Raw genomic sequence first — 14,534 nt, 5'->3', positions numbered from 1 at the left:
TTCAAATTAAGGCAAAAGGAAATTTGTGTTTTTGAATTGTGGCCTTGAACTTTATACATTTATGTACCTCAAAAGAATGAATGACTCAAATCTGCTGCATTGCTGTCTGTGTTACATAATGCTTGACAAATATTTATGGCTAAATTGATGAATGAATGGGTGACTATAGGTAGCAAAAAAATAATCTATTGTTAAATTTTATTTTAGAATGCATTTTTACCCTGGAATGCTCAAGATTTGGTGTTGAGGGTCTTCAGTCATATTTGATATGGCTGTCCACTCTCTTACTTTCACTGGGTGCAGATTTTGCTTGGATTGAGATGAAACCAAAAGTAGAATCACTAGGCTTCACTGAGCTGTGGGAGGACGCTATGTACTGTCTATGTGGGGCAGAAGTCCTGTGGTATGGTCATAATTCACAGAAAAAGAAACTAAAGCTTGGAGATACTGAACATTTCAGAATGGCCTTATCCCTACTGGAACAAGTAGGCACCTGTGATCTCAGAGGCTTTGAAAATCCCCTGCCCCTAAACACGAGGGCTGCGTTAGTCAGCTTTTTGTCACTGTGACCAAAATACCTGACAAGAGCAACATAGAGGAGAGATGAAGAAAAGCTTATTTTGGCTCAGGGTTTCAGAGGTCTCAGTCCGTGGTCAGCCAGCTCCATTGCTCTGGACCTGCGGGGTGAGGCAGAACATCATGGCGAAAGAGCTTGGTAGAGGAAAGCTGCTCAGCTCACGACAGTCAAGAAGCAGAAATACAGGAAGAGGCCAGGAACAAGATTAGTGCTTTCAGGGTGTGCTCCCAGTGAGCTGCTTCCTCCAACCAGGTCCCATCTCCCAGGAGTCCATTCAGCTATATAGATTAACCCATTGATGGGGCCAGAACTCTCCTGATCCTGCCTAAAAGCCCCATGATCCCGAAGACCCCATGGAGACTCATAGACGTCATCTTCCCATTCCACCAGGAGGCCACAGAAGATACACCCTTTCCTCATATACCCAGACACCAGTCCCTGAGAGAAGCCAGGGAAGGGGGCAGAACTCTGAACAACTAAGTATTTTATGTAGAAGAGATGGAAGAATTACATACGGAGATTATTTAAATGATAATACCTAAGCTTATTGTGTTGTTTAAAAACCTTATTTCTTTATATATGGCCTGCAAATCAATAGCTTCAACTAGGAGCTCATTAGAAATGCAGAATCTCTTTGTGATGAGAACATTCAAAATCCTCTCTTCTGTAATTTTGAATTATATTATACAATACTCTTAGGTATTATCTTTTGATTAAAAAAATAAAGTTTACTAAATTAAAAAGAGAAGGAAAGAAATGCAGACTCTCAGGACCAATGCCAGACCTATCAAGTCAGAATTCTCATATTAACCAGATCTCTAGGTGATTCATGTGCATGTTAAAGTTTGAGAGGTGCTGCCCTAAAGTACAGAACCTTTCCTTGTCTCTTGCCCATTGTCCAGTAAGGACAACCAGAGTGTTTGAGGAATAGTCCAGAACTACATTTTATCTATACATCTTACTGATGTATAAATCTGTGACTCCATCACAGTTGAATGAACAGAGAGAGCAAACTTAAGAGAAGGGGAATAGCTTCTAGCACCTTCTGAATCAAAAGGAACAGGTAAAACTGGGCTAGCAATGGGGTGTCCGCTGATATGTCAACCCCTTCTATTGATACCACTGTCTCTATTGCTATAGTGAGAAGGATTCTGAACCACATCAAAGGTCAGCAGGAAAGGGCGGTGCAGGTTAGCTATGTCTACTGTGGATGTCAGACTTGAGATACCAGCATACCTTCCCCAAGTCGGCCATCTCTGAGGTGGCAGGCATTCCAAGAAGAATCAATTGGGAAAGAGCCTTTGATGTTTCCTGACAAAATTTGCAACAGGGATTTCCTACTCTCTTCTCCTCCTTCTCCTTATTTTTGGTACCAGGGATTGAACCTAGGGGTATTTTACCAATGAGCCACATCCCCAGTCCTTTTTAAAGATCTTTTTAATCTCGAGACAGGGTCTTGCTAAGTTGCTGAGAACCTTTCTAAGTTGCTGAGCGTGGCTTTGAACTTTTAATCCTCCTGCCTCAGCCTCCCAAGCTGCTGAAATCACGTGTGTGCCACTATGCCTGCTTACTCTCTGCTTCTTGAACAAAGTTTGTCAGTGATCAAATGGCCTATAGCGAGACTTCTTCACCTTAGGAGAAGTTGTAACCCGCATTTTATAAGAATCCATCTTAGATGGATTTGGCTTCATATTCATTAAACTGAAGTGGCCAAGAGAAAGGATTTTGCTAAGCCCAATTATCAGAAAACCAAATTACTCAGGTCATAAAGACTTTGCTTGTGAAAATTTTGCTATCTTAAATTTTAGAAGCGTTTTGAGAATGAATTTAACAATTTGAGAAAGAATTGAAGTATCCTGTGAATTTTATTGGCAATAATATTTTTCCAAGTCAGCTATACATTTTCTTGAAACTGCATTATTTAAAATAAGTTATATAATTAAGGTTTTAAACTTTTTTTAAAAAAATCAAATCTCTTTCTTCCATGCAGCATTGTGGTAAGAGCACTGACTAGAAGTCGAGAAGACAATTGCTCCAACCCTGACCCTCTTGACCATTAGTTACATCTACAGGAAAGTTAACTAATCTCTTCAAACCCTCATTTTCATTGGTGACTAATAGATACTCAGTAATCAATAAATTTTAAAAAGAAATCAATCCTATCCTTTTCTATAAATCACATTTCGTTTGAGTACATATTGTTAACAGAGTTATTTCTTTCATCAGTAAAATTTTCAGGGCATCTGGCAGATGCTGATGGTGGGAGGATGACAAATCTTTGCTGCTAAGATCATTTCTCTTCTGTCCTGGATGATTTCATGGCATAGAGCTCCCTGGAAGTGAGCAACCAGGCCAGAAGACCCCTTAAGCTCCCTGGCATCTTTAAGGTTGTATCACTCCCTAAATAAACGTGGTGACATTGAAGAATATTAATAGCAGCAGAAGCACAACAGGAATTTGCCTCTCAGCTTCCCCCTTCCCAAACGGCAAACTCCTTCATCCAGCAGAGCCTGGGCCCCATCCCCAGCCAGATCACAAAGCAGACAGGGCTATTTGCAGCTTAATGTGCTGGCCGGATTGAGGTGCTGGTTCTGGAGTCCCCAGAGAGATTACTTCTTAACTCTAAGGGAACCCATTCCAGTGTCACTCACAGGCAAATGCACTTTCTAGGTGGTTGTTATGAACAAAATTGTGCCCCCTGCCCATTGAGACCTATATGTGAAATTCTAACCCCCCACGTGACTATGTTTGGAGATAAGGCTTTTAAGGGGTAATTAAGGGTAAATGAGGTCATAACGGTGGTTTCTAATCCAATCTGATGGATATATGTGGATATAAGCACACAGAGGAAAAAACATGGGAGGACAGTGAGCAGGTGGACTTCATAAGCCAGGAGAAAACGGTCTCTGCAGACCTCAAGCCTGACAATACAATCACGGGCTTCCAGGCTCCAGAATTGTGCAGAAATACCTTTCTGTTGTTTGAGGCACCCTGTAGTATTTTATTATGGCATCCCTCACAGACTTGTGCACGAGTGCTTAGCAGGCTGAAGGTTGGACACCCACTGCTACAATAGTCTCACCCTGGACAGCCAGGATGCCCCAAAGTTAGTGATGCAAAACTGACTTGCTTCTGAAGGGTGGGGCAGGAAAGGGGGAGCAAGCTGAGGTCCCTGGGCCCATTCCCAGCTGCCAGCTCTATTTGAAGCCTGAGATCAGGGACAGCAGATGGGAGAGTGATGAGCCCTTCTGGTGCAGGTGATTCATAGGGCATCTGGGCATGCAGCCCACCTCTACCACTAGTGGGAGAGCTTTCACATCTATCCTAGCCCCTGCTCCACACTGGAGAGCCATGTGAGGCTGGGCAGGGGCAAGGGGAAGGGGCTCTCAGTCCTCTAGTGCATCTGCTCTTCTGCCCTCAGAAGCCCTTGGTCGGTTAGCTCACTCAGGCAGCTGTGTTTGTAGTCACACTTGCCTTTGACTTGCATCAGCTGCTCTACTTGCCTTGCTTTTTCTGTTCATCCTATATCTCTGCCTCTTTAGGACAATTTCTATACCTTCCCCAGGGATGCCTTCACCAAAAGGAGACCCACTCTTCCTAGTAGGACAATCGAGACGTTCTTCCCTGCAGCAGGATAACAGTCTGTGTTGTTTGGCACCTTGTTGCCTATATGTTGGCCAGGTTTGGGATCCTGGTAGGTGGCTTGAGGACTTTGACACTACATCATTGCTTGGCATTTGGCTTGTGCCCCAAAGAGAGTCTCTGATGGGGTTGGGTCCAGTACTCACTCTCCTTCTCCTTGCCTTGGCTAGGATACTTCTCACTGGAAATCCACTGTCTGCCAGCTGGGAGCTGAAGTCTCCCTTTTCCCTGGAGGTCCTGGTATTTTCAGTGTCACCTGAAGCAGACAGCAGCTTCATTCCTCACTGTCAAAGGAGATTCCCTCCTTCTGGACACTTGGAAGGCATCATAGTCAGTCCTCCCTTCCCTCTCCTGCTCAGTTCTTCTCCAGGGAAGGAGGCTAAGATTTTTGTTCTCTTGTGATTTCTAGTTTATGGACAAACCCTGGAAGTCAACAGTGTTTTACCCAGGCTCACTTCGATGCCACCTGGTGTCCTTCCCTGCCTGAGTGGGCATCGCAGCAGCAAGAGTCTGGAGTGGCTTCCCAGCCCCCAGCATGTGACCCACACATGCTCAGAAGCATGCAGAGCAGCATTAACCTTTTGGGGGATTTTACGGAGCCAACGAGACAGCCCATGGAGTGTAATTTATGTCTCTTTCCTTTGTCCTTCCCCTCACCCCCATTTTGGAAGCAGTCATTTGGAATGGACAGAGTAAAACAGGAGTTAAAGAACTGTCTGCATATTTTTCCTAAGCTATAATTAAGATGGAAGCTCATTTGCCATCCCTGGGATTGGGGTAATCAAGCATATGACAGAGCAAGGCTTTGGAACATTTTTATCAGTTCTGGAACCACAGTTCCTCCATGGCCAAATTTCTCTTCATGTCTCAGATTTCAGAGAACAGACTAACATTTCCCGTACAGACAGGCCACCCCTCTGCTCTCCTGATTCAGCTGTCCACTGTGCACTGCAGCTACATGCAAAGGGTAGGAGTGGACGCATTCCAGCTTGCTGGGGTTTGGAACGGCATCTCTCATCCCCAGAGAAGGGATTCTCTGTGGAGGCTGAGCTGGCGGCGCTTGAGCTTGCCTTGCGGTTGGCACGTAGGCCATCAGAAATCATCTGAGCATCAACCTGCCAAGCTGGGGCCATCCTGGGGTGCAGGGATTTATTGCCAAGAGAGGACAGAAAATAAGCCATTTCCTTTGCTCTGCTCTGCAGGCCACTTTCATGTAAAGGGACTCTGATCTTGCCCCGATCGGGTCAATACCTAACTCATCAAGCTTGTGTTCGGCTGGCAGTTCAGGCCTGTCTGCTACCAGGAACAGGTGCCAAATCCGAGTGTGGAATTTTCCCAGCAGGCCCCAGGGAGTGCTGCTGCCAAGGCAACTGTGGTAGAGTTGAGGAGTAACTAGTGAACCACAAATCCAGAAAAGGAAGAGGAGGCCACCCTCTTGGCTTGGGCCGACTCAGGTACAGGCTGTCCCTTGAGGAAAGCTGGGGGTTGCGGAGACTCCCCAGTGCCAAGGGCAGACAAGGCCAGAGCAAGCAAGGCTGGGCCCCATGAGACAGCTTCCCAGAACCAGGTGAATCAGACCAGGTGAGGACAACCCAGAGAGGCTGTCTGCTTGGCCGCAGAGGACCCTGGCCAGCAGGAGTGACAAAAAACAGTTGGTTGCCGGGGAAAACCAAGGGACCTCTGTTTAGCAAACAAGATCAGGGGGTCCAAAGTGAGCTCTGAATCTAAGTGGCCAGGGAGGAAGCAGAGTTGTGTGCAATATAGAAGCAGTCCTGGAATTCGGGATGGCACGGACAGAGCCAGTGATACCCAAGGATTTGAGGTCACAAGTTCAACCCAAAGGAGCAGAAACAGAGAAGCCAACCAGTCCTTTGGACCCAAACAGTAACAATTCCATACGGACACCACCTGACAGAACAAGTCTTTCCTCATCCCTGGAAAGGGAGTCCCACCCGTGGCCAACGTGGCAGCAGCACACCTAGACAGATGGAGATGGTTACCAGGCTGCTTGCCTGCCTTTACTCCTCCTGGGCCCCCAGATCTTGACTGAAATTCTGAGACCATATTCAAGTGCCATGGTGTGATGTTCAGTGGGAACAGGACAGGGAGGCACACTGGCCATGGCCAGGATTTGATCTTCCTGGAGTTTCACTTAACTTGGAGACTCCATTAATTTTATAAAGACAACAAAATGTTGTGCTGAGAATGACTGAGCCTATAATTTGAAATGAGAACCAGAGTTTTATATTTTACATGATAACTAATTTAGACCACAAAATTGTCTTCAGCAAATTAAGAATATAGTGGGCCAGGCATTTGTTACTGAACAAATGAACACCCCCTTTTCCAGTACACCTGATTATCCTGTTCTCATGGAGCTTTGATTCACTTACTTTGATTGTTTTTCTTTGATGTATATATTTTTTGATAGGATTAGATTTTCTGGTTTGAAACCTAAACCAAAATTATCTTTCGGCTGAAAATAAATATGACACTCCCTATATTCCAAATTATGCAGCCCTGTGGCAGCAAAACTACAGTTATTGCTTTCTAACCACTATTGAGTAGGTACAGAAGGATGTTGTTATGACTAATGGCTTTTTCTGGGAGGACAGCAGTGTGGGGTATTTAACCCAGGGGCACTTTGCCACAGAGCTACATCCCCAGCCCTTTTAATTTTTTTTTTTTTTTGAGACAGGGTATCACAAGTTGCTAAGACTGGCCTTAAACTTGCAATCCTCCTGCTTCAGCCTCCCAAGTCTCTGGATTATAGGAATGTCTCACCATGCCCAGCTGACCTTTTAAAGCAGATGAAACAAACTACTTCCTCCTACTTTTTATAGGAATATAGCTGGGCATGAACAATATCTGTAAGGGGTCTAAAATCTCAAGGTTTTGGAATGGTAAACTGCAGAAATAAGAAAGTAAATTAACATTTTTGAAAGGCCAGTTTCAAGCACTCTATTGGTGATTTATTCTATATTATGTCCTTAAATTCTTAGAAAAACCTAGAAAAGAAATCATCACACCCATTTTTCTCTATGGGTATTGTAATGTCCAGAGAAAATAAATATTACAGAGTGAGGGCACCACATGCGGCCCTCAGTTGCTCCTGCAGGACTCCATTCCCTTGGTGGAAGCTGTTGTGAACCACCTGTTTCTTCAAGTGCTTGACACTATACCTTTGCAGCTGAAAGCATTAGCTGCCTTCAAAATTATATAATAAACTGACTAATCAGTTTGAAAAAGAGCTCAATGTTCTCATTTCCCAGTAGTTATTACTGTTTAATATTGTATGTATACTTTAAAGTGGAAGATATTTCAACAAAAAATTTAATTCATGGGGAGATGATTCTGCCAAGTTTACGACCCATGATTAAAGGCCAAAAAGTACAGCATGAGGCAACCTCATTGATTCTTTCTTTTCCATTTGGGGATTTTAGACATTCTCAAATATCTGTTGACATCATAGTCCTTGTGTAGGAACTGAGCTCAGTTTTCTTCTAGCATCTTCTTTTTTTGTTTGTATTTGCTCATTCTTCTTTGTGTGAGGCATGCAGATCTCTGCTTTGAGATTCCACCTCCTTAAGGAACTACATTTTAAAGCATGAACAGTTCTGGAATATCTTGTGGAAGGATCTCTGAGGTATATGGAAATATGGGAACAAATAAATTATTGGCCTATGTCAGAATTAATTGCAAAGAGACCCTGGAAGCCCAGATCTGTCCACAAAAAACCTGGCTATTTCAAAGGGAAAACAAAGGCAAACTCTGGGTCTGAAAGCAAACACTTAGAGGCATTCAGAAAGGTGCCTTTAGAAAATAAAAACTCTAGAATTAAAAAAAAAAAACATTACTTGGGGTGCAGGTGCTTTTTTTAATCCCTTAATTCTCCTTAGACTGTGGATTTGAGATGAAAGAGAAAGAATTGAGATCAATGACTGCCTTCCCAGGTAATGTTGATGAACTGGATTTGGAGTTGGAGCCCATTGGCTTATGATGCTGGAATACTGGGTTCTAGGGCATGGCTGGTTCACATTTCACATGCATGGGAAGAATATATCAGGCTCAAAACAATGAAGGAGGGAAAGAAACAGATAAATCTGGGAAAACAGTTATTGAGGAGCATGGCAGATAAAAACCTGGAAAGGAGTAATAGAGTAGGAAAGGCCATGAAAAGTTACATGTAGGAGTAGGAAACAGCCTTTAGTATCAGTGATGGAGTTCAGGGAGGAGAGCAGTGGATAAGGATGCAGGTATCTGGCCTTCTCTCTGGGTCCTGAAGAAATGTTAAAGCAAGTGCACAGCTTAGGTGGGGATAAAGCAAGAGGCCATGAGGTGAAGAGGCAGGAACAGTTTGTGAATCCGATCCCATTATGTCCAAGAAGCAGGCTCTAATCTCTCCAGGTTGCCAGGGGATATTGAGAACTGGCTAGTGTATGTGTGCTGCAGTGGGGTAAGGGGTGATGGGTGGGGAGTGTTAGAAGGCCCAGAGCTGGGTCATAAATACATCCTTGGATTTAATTTCACACATATCAATAATTGGGTGGAATGAGACTCACAAATCAAGTGAAAGGGTTCATATTAACTCCTTATTTATTCAACAAATAAGAATTGAGCAATTATTCTATTGGGATGCTGGGGATTGAACCCTGAATGAGAGTGAAAAGAGCATTTCAATGAAGGAGTTTACAAAAAAAATATACAGACAGGTAAGCAATTAAATAAGAAATTATCATATAGTAATTTGTGCTATGAAAAAAAGAGAGAGAAAGAAACAATATAGATTGAGAGTGATAAGGTCAGATGGCATAGACAGGGACTTAACTGACATAGCACAAGCATCTCTGAGAATGCGACGTCTGAATTGAGCCCTGGATTTTGGGATGGATCCACAGTGTAGAGAGATGGGATGGAATGATCCAAGTAAAGAGAAAGAACCACATGGGCGATGGGGCCAAGGGAGGAGCCTTCCTGCAAAGTCTGAAAGAGGAAATAAGCCAGAGTGGCTGGAGGATGGTGAGTGGAAGGCGGGAACTGGTTCTTTAAGTTTGGCCTCTAGACAGGTAGCAGCAACATCATCTGGGAATGTTTTAGAAATGCAAGTTCCTGAGTTCTACTCCAGATTTAGTAAAAAAAAAAAAAAAAAAAAAAAAAAAAAAACTCTGAGTGAGGACTCAGAAATTAGTGTTTTAACAAATTCTTCAGGTGATTCTGAAGTACACTAATATCAGAGAACCAGCACTTTATAGCAAAGAAGATAGACTGTATGACCATAACATCAACTGCTCTTACACACCGCCCCACCCAGAAGCCCCAGCCCTCCATCGTGATGAAATGATGTTTTGAAGGGTAGTGCCTGCCTGGAGGTGTTTCTTGTGTATAGACAGGTATTATCCTTTAGGGTACAGAATACACTGTTGGTCTTTCTCAATCAGGATTACAAGAGAGCTTTTAACCACACTGAAAATGATTTGAGTGCTATTTTCTCTATTCTCTGGTAGATGATCCATGGCTAATGCTATCCTAGACTCTTATGAGGAAAGTTAATTCATTATGTACAATGGATGCCTTAGGGCATTAGGGCTTAATTTTCTTGGAGAGTCCTTTTCGAGAATAGCAGCTATAAATCAATGACCCCTGTTATGGTTTGGATGTGAAGTGTCCCCCAAAAGTTCACATGTGAGACAATGCAAGAAGGTTTAGAGGAGAAATGATTGGGTTATGAGAGTCTTAACCCAATCAGTGAATCAATGTCCTGAAGGAATTAACTGAGTGAAAACTGAAGGCAGATAGTATGTGGCTGGAGGGGTGGGTCTTGGGGAGGCATGTCTTTGGGGTATATATTTTCTACTTAGCTAGTGGAGTCTCTCCCTCTGTTTTCTGATCATCATGTGAGCCACTTCCTTCCACCACATTCTTCTGCCATGTCGTTCTGCCTCACCTTGAGCCCTGAGGAATGGAGCCAGCAGTCTGTGGACTCTGAAAAAGTGAGCCTCATAAGCCTCTCCTCCTCTAAAGTTGTTCTTGTCAAGTCTTTTAGTCACAGGAGCAAAACAGCTGACTAAAACAACCACTAGAGTTTGTTGTGCCCCCAGTAGGTAGAATAATGGGTCTGGGAAACAAGGAATGAAGATAGGCGTGGCTTTGCTTACCGTGGCTCCCAGTGACCCACTTGGGAAATCCATATTCCTGTCCCTACAATTCTGGGCTGTGTAAGTCTAGAGGTCCTAGTTCCAAAAGAATGTGTTCCAGCACAAAGAAGGAGTAAACTAAGAAAGAAGAAAACGTTTTATTTGGAAAGGAGTGGATATAACTTACAGGGAGGATGAAGAAGTTTCAGGATGATAACAACACAACCTACATTGAGAAAAATTACAGTTTATGTTATGCATAAATAATATATAATACATGTTATATATATATATATAATTATATGATATATATTTATATCAATGAATTTGTATATAATATTGTTTCATGCATATTTATATAATGTATATAATATGTATATATTTATATTTATATCTCAGATAGAAACAAGTATCATGAAGGAAAAAGGGAATAGAGACTCCGCAATGGCAGGTGCCCTCATAGCTCAAGGCAGGGTCAACCACAAGCACAAAGGAACAAAGGGGACATTCCTATTTAAGTCAGTGGGAGGAAGGAGGGGTGAGTGTTGGGTGCTTGAGGAGTAAGAATATGTGGGGCAAAGTCAATGAGGAGAGTAGAAAACCAAATACTAGAGAAATGAAGGTTTAGTGCCAGGCAGCACTGTGCCCATTTGAGGTTTGTGGTCATAAATTTAAAGTGAGACTATTCAGCATGGTTCTGATTTTTTTCCAGCCATGTTCAGACTTGAGGATGCAGGCAGCATAGAGGGCATGATCAAGACCAGAGCTTAACCAGGTGAGTGTGATGGAAGGAAAAAAGACATTTGAGAGTCTTGTAAGTTGTTCCAAGGATGGAATTTAAGCTAAGGAGGGAAGTAGGGGCATGGATGAGGAGGTTAGGAAGTGAAAATTTTCTAGATTCAGGGATTTTTAAAAAAGAACAATTTGCTATAGAAGGGGATGCAGTTTGACTACATGTCAATAAGCCATGTAGCTGTGTAGAAATTTAAGGATGAGAATAGCAGACTGGTTTTAAGAAGGACATTTCCTGTCCCTATGAAATTCTAGGATGTGTAAGTCTAAAGGTCCAAATTCCCAGAGAATGTGTTCCAGTACAAAGAAGGTCTAACCTAAGAAAGAGGAAAATATTTCATTTGGAAAGGAGTGAATCCAACTTCAGGGGAGGATGAAGAAGTTTCAGGATGATAACTATGCTGTGTACAGTAAAAATAACTTCACGTTTGAACAGCGGGGTGGGGGCTAGCCGCAGACAGCACTCTCCTGACCCATTTCTCAGCCAACCTAGAAGCCTTCTCCAACCAGGAGGGTGTCTACAGAGTGTCCCATTTGGCTAAAAGTAGAGCATCTGACAAATTCCTGTCTTACTCTACTGACAGAATCATCAATCAGGAAGTGGAGGAAGAGGCAGGGAAAGTTTCTACTTTCACAAGGAAGAATGTGTTGGTGAAAGTGAAATTGATGGGAATTTAGAGAGAAAAGTCATCTGATTCCCTTAACAGTTCTAAATGAGCCAAATTATCCAGGTTCATAAGATCATTAAATCCATGACTAGTGGATTTTGTCACATTACATGAATATAAGATAATCCTGGAAATCAGTAAAGGCTATGACTTTAAGAAAGAAGGTAGAATCTGCAAGATAAATAATTGAAAAAAAAAAAAAAAACAAGAATGGTCTTGACCTTTCTCACTAGATGTAGATTAGTCAACCAGAGGATGTTTCTAGTGGCAGTCCACAGGAAGCCAGGAGTTAACATAGGAAATTATAATCTCAATCTCAGTGAATTTGGAATGTCAGTACAGTGAGTCCGTCTACCAACAGCAATACCCTGGTCCCCAAAGAGATTTTTTAAAATCTGTATACTTATATGGATTAGTATTTATACTCTATTTCTAGTACTTAAAGCAACTCTGTAACTGAAGCTTTGATGTTGACCTTACTGTTGAAGAAACTGAGGTCAAACAAAGTAAATGACTTTCCCAAAGCCACATAGGATATGGTAGAGCCAAGATTCAAGCCCAAGCCAGCCTCTCTCCAAAGACCATTTTAATGTTACTTGCATTTGAATAGCAACTCAACAAAAAGTATGTGTGATAAAATTTTGTGGTGATTAGTAAAAAAGACAGTACTATGACTAAAAAGAACAAGTTTTGGTTGTCAATGAGCTTTTTCAGAAGCCATGGCATAACTTGGTCATTAAAACCACTGACCTTTTCTCACTTTCCATTGACATAGGGTCAGAATCTACAGTGGTTCACCATTTGTGTCAGGCTGTATCTAAAGTATTGGTCCAGTTGTGAGTCCCAGGCTTAAAAATAAATATAGTCAGGTCAGATCATATTTGTAATAAAGAGACCAGCTTAATGGAAAACTCAAAATCTCATTGAAGCCTTGTTGAAGAAACTAGGTACTTTGGAGAAGGGAATATCTGAAGGGAATAGATTACCTTTTCTAAAATACTTGGTGGGCTCTCTTGTCAAAGAGAGAATAAACTTGTTCTCTATGACACTCAAGTGATAAAAAGAACAAGGACTAAGTATTAAGAGTTAGGGGTTCAATCAAAATGGAGCTGCCTAAAAACACATTGTTTTCTATTCTAGAGTGTTTACAAACCACTGAGTACAGATATTATGGAGGTACTTCGAGTCTCAGATGGATGATTATGTTATCATCCATAATCTGTGTGTTTCCTTCCAATCTGAACATCCTATGATTCCATGATTTAAAAATTAAATGTCTTTGTGAATATAACCATATAATTTTATTATAAATAAATGAAATTATATTATACCTGATTTTTAAAAAGTCTGATCCTTTTCTTTATTTTTAATTGAATTTCCCTTTCTCCCCTTTTCTCATTGTAGACCTCTGCCCCTGCAATTGTCTAATCCAGCTCTGCTACTGACTGTGTGTCCTCAGATAAGTTACTTAACTTCTCCATGCCTCAGTTTCCATATTTGTAAAATAGCAATAGCAACTTGTTCATAGGATTATTACGAGCACTACATATACATAATATATGTAAAGCACTTGGTACTGTGCTTATCATTTAACAAGCACTAGAGAAGACTAAGTCATGATGACTCACCATGTTAGTCCTTCCTTGTAAAATGGCATAGCAAAAATTGCTAGAATGGCTAGGTACAGTAACGCATGCCTATAAACCCAGTGACTTGGTAGGCTGAGGCAGGAGGATCCCAAGTTCGAGATCAGCCTCAGAAATTTATCCAGGCCCTTAGCAAGACTCTATCTCAAAATAAAAAAATAAAAAGGATTGGGGAATGTGACTCAGTAGTAAAGCAGAGCTGAGTTCAATCTCAGCACAATAATAAATAAATAAATAAATAAATAAATGACTAGAGTGGCTGTAGAACATACTATAATTTATTCAGTCCTTTTTCTTTTGCTGAATATTCTCTTTTTTCCTAGATTCCCCCCCATACAAATGGCATTGCAAGGACTGAGACTGTGGTTCAGTGGCAGATCACTTGCCTAGCACATGCGAGGCATTGGGTTCGATCCTCAGCACCACATAAAAATGAATAAAATAAATGTATTGTGTGCATCTACAACTAAAAATATTTTTTTAAATGGCACTGCAATATATAACTTTGTACTTAAATATTTTTGCAGTGTTGTCTTATTTCTATGATATTAAAATAAAAGTGCATTACTTAAGGGAAGGCTATGTGTATTTTTAAATTGGTGCATTATAACTATATAATGGTGGAATTCATTATGCCTTATTTGTACATGCAGATAACAATTTGATCAATCTCATTGATCAAATGAGATTGAGTACCTTCTTTATCTTATTTTTCTCCCTCTCTCCTTCTGCCCTACTGATATCCATTCTATTATTATTATTATTTTAATTGGTACATTGTGACTATATAAATATGTGGTATAGATACATATATATATATTTATATGTGTATATATATATTCACATATGAATCACAATATATATGTGTTATATTTACATGTATATATTCATATAAATACATTGATTGTGTATACATATGTATACATATATATGTACACACATATACATATATTTATATATGTATATATATATATATATATATATATATATATATATATGCACACACCATTGAGGCTCATTCATACATGAACATAGCATAATTTGGTGGATTTTTCCCCCAATACTTCCTCCCCTC

General features: G+C 41.2%; 1 long non-coding RNA gene across 3 annotated transcripts in view; it reads left to right on the top strand.

The window, feature by feature from the left end:
* Window positions 1-14,198, top strand: part of LOC139705214 (uncharacterized) — a 29,670-nt gene extending 15,472 nt beyond the window's left edge. For 2 of the 3 annotated variants that reach the window (XR_011707105.1, XR_011707107.1), the window contains exons 2-3: window positions 11,066-11,128; window positions 13,218-14,198. This is a non-coding gene — a long non-coding RNA (uncharacterized lncRNA). Of the gene's footprint in view, window positions 1-8,682; window positions 10,210-11,065; window positions 11,129-13,217 lie in introns of those variants that run through there. The other variant, XR_011707106.1, reaches the window with a different exon arrangement.
* The last annotated feature ends 336 nt before the right edge of the window (window positions 14,199-14,534 follow it).

This window comes from Marmota flaviventris, chromosome 3 (assembly GCF_047511675.1).
Source record: "Marmota flaviventris isolate mMarFla1 chromosome 3, mMarFla1.hap1, whole genome shotgun sequence".
Lineage (NCBI taxonomy): Eukaryota > Metazoa > Chordata > Mammalia > Rodentia > Sciuridae > Marmota > Marmota flaviventris.
The sequence above is the reverse complement of the archived record's forward strand: the minus strand, read 5'-3'. Positions and strand labels throughout refer to the sequence as shown.